Genomic DNA, 7,373 nt, shown 5'->3' with positions numbered 1-7,373 from the left:
GACCCCACTAATAATAATTCCTTAAGGATGCATCCTTTTTTTTTTTCATTTTTTCCTCCCCACTTTTGGGGTGGAGGCGGGGCGGAGGCGAAGCTAGGTCCTGCGACTTAGCTCCGCCCTGTCCCTCCCACTGCAAATAGTGCCGAGGGGCAGAGAGGGGGCGGGAGCTCAGTGCACTGCTCCCGACTCTTCCAGCCTCCTCCCCCTGTATAGAGGGACGCCGTATATCGCCCGACGTAAATACCCAGCCGATATACGGTCGTGTGAATAAGCCCTGTGGGCTTGTTTTTTGTGAGACGAGTTGTATTTTTCAATGGTGATATGTAATATACTATATAATTTACTGAAAAAATTCAAAGTGCCATAAAATGAAAAAAAAATAAAACAACAAATTCCACCATCTTTGGTGGGGTCTTGTTTCTACCGCATACACATTAGAGCAAAAATAATATAACTTTATTCTATAGGTCAGTATGATTGTGATGATACCAAATTTATATATATATATATATTGTGAGACGGTGACCGGCAAGGTGCTGGAGGGCAGGTATGTGTCGCCTAGGATGCTCTCCTATGAGGCCTTGGGGAGCGCTTGGGCAGATACGTGCCACCGAGCAGCCTGGGCTCGGTGGAGGAAGCCGGTAGTATGGTGTCAGTAACATTAAGTTACTGACACGGTGTAGTAAGTAAATGGCTCCAAGCCGCATAATCCGGGCCGGCTTTTCCTGGAGTGACCAAAGCGAAGGGTGGGATGGTCACTCCCACGTACCAGGTGGGGCTGGTACCAGGCCATATAAAGCCTGGTCCTACAGGGCTTATGGGAGAGCTGAGACCTCTGCAGGTCTGAGAGCCCTGGCTGGCTGTGTGCAGGAGCCATTTGTTACCAGTGTGTAGACAGGGACGCTACATGTATAGTAAGTGCTCGGATGAGCAGGATTTATGTTATGTTTGCCTGATGTTAGGGCCTGTATTTTGCTTTTGTTTGCTTGGAAATAAACCCAGGCAAAGCCTGGACTAAAGACTTTATCCTATGTGTCACTGTCTCTGACTGCTTATGCCCAGGTTGCTACCGATCCTAAACGCTAATCCCTCACATATGGTGTTTGGATGCGGGCAACGGTCTTAAAGAGACATACACCAATTAATGGACATTTTGCTGCAGCAGCTGGAGAACCGTTGCTAAGGGCAACCGCCCAACTGAGATTGACGGGAGAGTGCTGTAACCCCCAGGTCCTGGGTGAAAGCTGCAACGGCACAGCCATCAGATACTGCCAAGATGGAGGAACTGATAAAGCAGCTGGTACAAATGAACGTGCAGCAACAGCAAGCATTGGCCCAGCAGCAACAAGTGGCTGCAGCCAGAGGAGTCGTCCCCGACGGAGATCGTTCTGGACAAGTTCATCCGCTCGTTGCCCCCCGCAATTCAGCGCTGGGTGGGACAAGGGGGTCCCCAGGATGTGGGCCAACTCGTGAGCCTCGTCGAGAGGTATAAAGCCACAGAGGACTTACTGCAAGCCGTGCCTCCTCGACGTTCCAACCCCGGGAACAGCAAGTCGGCCGGAGCACCTGGTAAGACTGTTCCATATGTAAGGGGTGTCAAAAGTGTCCCCAGGGCAGGCGGCTCAGAGGGGGATCGTTTGGGGCAGAGGAGGAGCCCCAAATGGACATTCGGGTCCCGGGTAGAACCCCAAGGAGACTGGGCCCCCATACGATGTTGGCGCTGTCATGAGCACGGGCATCTTGCTGCCAACTGTCCTCTCACTGTGGAACCCATGGACTGTGACTCTGCCCGGCGGAGGTCGATGTTCGCACGGCCAGTATGTTCTGCAGAGACTGTGTCAGAGACTGATCGACCATTATGTCACCTAAAGGTGAATGACTTTGCGGTGACAGCTCTACTGGACTCAGGGAGCTTGGTTACGCTGGTGCACTCCAGCCTGGTCGATCCCACAACCTTCACCGGCTGTCGCATGGGGGTTGTGTGTGTGCATGGGGACACCAAGGAGTATCCTATTGCCCTTGTAAGACTTGAGACTCCGTGTGGACTTGCCACCCATGAGGTGGGCGTCGTAAAATCCCTAATGCACACCGTGATCCTTGGGAGAGACTTTCCCCTATTTTGGGACTTGTGGCGACACCGAGGGTCGTCTGCAAGTAATGTTCATGATAATGCAAATGTGTATGATGTGTGTCCAGAACCGTTTGACCCTGAGGGTACGGTTCCGGCAGTAGGGGTGACCCAAGAGAATGGGGATAACTTTCCCTTAACAGTATTGGCGGGTGAGACGGAGGTACAGGATGAAGTAATTGCTATGCCTGACTTAGAGGTCTCACATGCCAATTTCGGAACTGAGCAGCTCCGAGACCCCACCTTAGTAAAAGCCAGGGAAAATGTTAAAGTGATAAATGGGGAGCCTCAATTCCCAGGGACTGATACTGTGTTTCCACACCTGGCAGTCAACCAAGAATTGTTGTATCAGGTTGACAAGGTCCGTGGGGAGGTTGTGGAACAGCTGGTGGTACCTCAGTCCTATCGTAGGATGGTCTTAGACCTGGCGCACAAGCATGTGCTGGGAGGTCATCTCGGGAGCGAAAAGACTAAGAAACGCATCCTTCAGCGTTTTTTCTGGCCGGGGGTACATGGTGATGTAAAACGTTACTGTGAGTCGTGCCCGGAGTGTCAAATAACAGCTCCTATGCCCCATTACCGGAGCCCCTTAGTGCCCTTGCCCATCATAGAGGTGCCGTTTGAGCGGATCGCTATGGACCTAGTTGGGTCCTTGGTAAAGTCTGCCCGGGGTCACCAACATATATTAGTGGTTGTAGACTATGCCACCCGTTACCCCGAAGCCGTTCCTTTACGCAATACGTCATCCAAGGGTATTGCAAAGGAACTACTTCACATGTTCTCCCGCACGGGCATACCAAAAGAGATCCTGACGGACCAAGGAACCCCCTTTATGTCAAAGGTCATGAAGGAATTGTGTAAGCTGCTCAATATTAAGCACTTACGGACATCTGTGTACCACCCACAGACGGATGGTCTGGTTGAGAGATTTAATAAGACCCTAAAAAGCATGCTAAAAAAGGTAGTCAATAAGGATGCGAAGGACTGGGACTGTCTGCTGCCATATTTAATGTTCTCAATCCGTGAAGTCCCACAATCCTCCACTGGGTTCTCTCCCTTTGAATTAGTTTATGGTAGACATCCCCGAGGGCTCCTTGATGTAGCTAAGGAGACCTGGGAGCACGAGTCCACCCCCTACAGGAGTGTTATTGAACACATCTCCCTCATGCAAGATCGAATTGCGGCGGTCATGCCCATTGTTAGAGAACATTTACAGCAGGCTCAAGAAGCCCAAAGCCGGGTATATAACCGGTCCGCCAAGGTGAGAACCTTCAACCCTGGGGATCGGGTACTAGTGTTGGTGCCCACCCTAGAAAGTAAATTCCTAGCAAAATGGCAAGGGCCCTATGAAATAATTGAGAAAGTCGGAGAGGTAAATTATAAGGTATACCAGCCAGGTAGGCGGAAACCAGAGCAGTTGTACCATGTAAACCTAATTAAGCCATGGAAGGACAGAGAAGCCCTGACTGCAGTGAGCACCCCCCATGGTGGGGTCTCAGAGGTGTGTGTATCAGGGTCCCTGTCCAAATCCCAACAACAAGAGTCGAGGGAATTTATACAACGTAACTCAGATGTGTTCTCTGATATACCATGGCGTACTGGTGTCATAAAACACAACATTATAACTGAACCAGGGGTAAAGGTTCAGTTGAAACCATACAGGGTTCCAGAAGCCCGCAGACGAGCCATCTTAGAGGAGGTCAAGAAAATGCTAGACCTCTGAGTAATTGAGGAGTCGAAAAGCGAATGGTCCAGCCCCATCATGCTGATACCAAAACCTGATGGCTCTCTGCGCTTCTGGAAGCTTCCGGAAGCTAAATGACGTGTCAAAATTCAACGCATACCCAATGCCGAGAGTGGACGAGTTAATTGAGAGACTGGGTCATGCCAGGTACTTTTCCACTCTCGACCTTACTAAAGGCTACTGGCAGGTTCCCCTTACAGAGAGCGCGAAAGAAAAGACCGCGTTTGCCACACCAGAAGGGTTGTTTCAGTACATCTGCCTACCCTTCGGTTTGCATGGAGCCCCAGCAACCTTCCAAAGATTGATGGATATCATACTCAAACCCCATCGTCAATATGCGTCAGCATATTTAGATGATATCATCATCTTTAGCGAAGACTGGGACAGCCATCTACCCAAGGTACAGGCAGTACTGAACTCCCTTAGAAAAGCAGGGCTCACAGCAAACCCAAAGAAGTGCGCCCTAGGTCTTGAAGAAGCACGATACCTGGGGTATATAATAGGTAGGGGTATTATAAAACCCCAGGTCAATAAAGTTGAAGCCGTTCAGGACTGGCCACAACCCACTACTAAAAAGCAGGTGAGAGCTTTTTTAGGCATTGTAGGGTACTATAGGCGGTTCGTGCAGAACTTTGCTAGCATAGCAGCACCCCTAACAGACTTGACCAAGAACAGCAAGTCAGTCATGGTCAAGTGGAACCCTGACGCAGAAAAGGCGTTCCAAGAGTTAAAACGGGCCCTCTGTAGACGTCCAGTGTTGGTCACACCTAATTTTAAAAGAGAATTTATGGTCCAAACAGACGCGTCCGATGTGGGACTGGGAGCAGTTCTGTCCCAGGAAGTAGAAGGAGAGGAACATCCCGTAATTTATCTGAGCAGGAAGCTCACACCACCGGAAAAAAATTACTGTATCGTTGAGCGGGAGTGCCTAGCCATCAAGTGGGCTCTGGAATCCCTAAAATACTACCTGCTAGGTCGGCACTTCAGGCTGATCACAGACCACTCCCCCTTAACCTGGATGTCACAGGCAAAAGAAAGAAATGCCAGAGTCACTAGATGGTTCCTCACCCTTCAAAATTTTAGCTTTTCGGTAGAGCACAGGGCCGGAAAGCTACAGGGCAATGCCGATGCCTTATCAAGGACGCATTGCATGGCGGCTAAAGGTGTCCGACCCCACAGGCTCGAACAGAGGGGGAGGGTATGTGAGACGGTGACCGGCAAGGTGCTGGAGGGCAGGTATGTGTCGCCTAGGATGCTCTACTATGAGGCCTTGGGGAGCGCTTGGGCAGATACGTGCCACCGAGCAGCCTGGGCTCGGTGGAGGAAGCCGGCAGTATGGTGTCAGTAACATTAAGTTACTGACACGGTGTAGTAAGTAAGTGGCTCCAAGCCGCATAATCCGGGCCGGCTTTTCCTGTGGTGACCAAAGCGAAGGGTGGGATGGTCACTCCCACGTACCAGGTGGGGCTGGTACCAGGCCATATAAAGCCTGGTCCTACAGGGCCTATGGGAGAGCTGAGACCTCTGCAGGTCTAAGAGCCCCGGCTGGCCGTGTGCAGGAGCCATTTGTTACCAGTGTGTAGACAGGGACGCTACATGTATAGTAAGTGCTCGGACGAGCAGGATTTATGTTATGTTTGCCTGATGTTAAGGCCTGTATTTTGCTTTTGTTTGCTTGGAAATAAACCCAGGCAAAGCCTGGACTAAAGACTTTATCCTATGTGTCACTGTCTCTGACTGCTTATGCCCAGTTTGCTACCGATCCTAAACGCTAATCCCTCACAATATATATATATTTTTTTGGTGTACTAATTTTAAAAAATACAATACCTTTGGCAAAAAAATAATTTTCCGCCGGCATACATAACGTTTTTATTTTTGCGTTGATAGGTTTGTGTGAAGCCTCGATTTTTGCGAGACGTTCAATAGTTTCTAAACTTTTAATGCTTTTCACTTTTTTAATAAATAATGAAACTTTTTTTTACTGATTTTTACATTGTTTTTAGTCCCCATAGGGAACATGATCACTCCTGCAGTATAATGTAACAACATAGTATTACATTATACAGTGATCTGACAGGCAGTCTATAAGGTCACGCTACGGGTATTGCTTCTTAAGCAATCTGCAGTGTGAGCCCTGGGATCCTTCAGAAGGCTGTGCCATCTTAACACGTGAGCCTGATGGGCACTTGCCTGGGGGCCCCACACTAATCTATATATATTAACATTTTTAATGGACCTTGTATCATATATGATAATGTTGTGTGGCTCCAATCGGTCCATGCCACGTGTGAAGACGTTAATTTTGTCACTTTCTGTTTCACTTTCAAATTACACATAATTCCTGTTGTAAATGATCCATGATTTCTATGATATAAAGAGAGCTTTCCCACCAAATAGATGTGTGGATCATCTTGTGAAGCGTAGTACATCATCTCATTACTTTCTAGAGTAAAGTAGCCTGCCACTATGAACAAAGAGACGTCTACAGTGCAAGAGGAAAGTGGACCCTAGAGACTTAGACTTCCAGTTCTCCAGTCTAGGTCGCCAGTTACTAACTCCCTCTTCCTCCCGAGTTTTCTCAACTCTGTCCGGTGCCTGGTGCGACCTCCGAGGAGCAGGCCCTCAGCCGAGGAGACAGTGGGGTAGAGCAATACCTTGTCACTGGGCTTTACCATCTCCTCCCTAAGGGTAGCTTGGGACCTGACCTCGTTACCGACAGGGGGAGATCACGAATTAGTAACCGTGGTTACCTGAAGTCCTGTTTGTCACTCGTGACACCAACGTTCCATCCCCTGTGGTGAATCTTTCAGTTGGAATAAAGTAGTCCATGCACACAGAGTGTATTCCTGAACAAGAATCGTGAACATTCTGTTCTGTCCGTTTGCTTAAACGATAACAACAGATAATAATAAAACAGTTCTTACAGTGGTGAAGCAGGGAGGATTCACAGGGCATTTGTATATCTACAGTCCTAGTTATCTGCAGGAACTCACTCTCCTGGTAATTCTCTCCTCTCCTGTCAGTCAGTCACTGTCTTTTTCACTCTCTTGCGGTTACTCTGGACACACGTGGTTCTTCCCGGGTGTGGGCTCATGCACACTTTGTGGCTAGTCTCTATCTCGGGAAGGATAGTCCCAAGCGGGAACAGCAGACCACCTCTCGGCATCCTCCATGTCTCCCTTCTCTTGCTAGCTCTCCTCTCTGGAACTCCTAGAACTACTTCTGAGGCTGGCACCCCTAGAACTCCTGGGCTCCCACGTGTCCACACTTTTATATGACACACAAGACAAAACTATACATTTTTTCAGACATGACCAGACATTAACCTATTCATGCCTGCAGACATCCAATACACATAAACCTGATGCATACCACATATAAGTGCACAAGACAAACATATAACATGTATTTGAGGTGCTGGAGGGGAATCCAAACTCTGGGCCACTACACCTGCCGCATCCCCATTTTTGTTCCTGTGAGTAGTTGTCATAGTACACT

This window comes from Eleutherodactylus coqui, chromosome 13, assembly GCF_035609145.1.
Source record: "Eleutherodactylus coqui strain aEleCoq1 chromosome 13, aEleCoq1.hap1, whole genome shotgun sequence".
In the NCBI taxonomy this organism is placed as follows: Eukaryota; Metazoa; Chordata; class Amphibia; order Anura; family Eleutherodactylidae; genus Eleutherodactylus; species Eleutherodactylus coqui.
Note: the sequence above shows the minus strand (reverse complement) of the source record.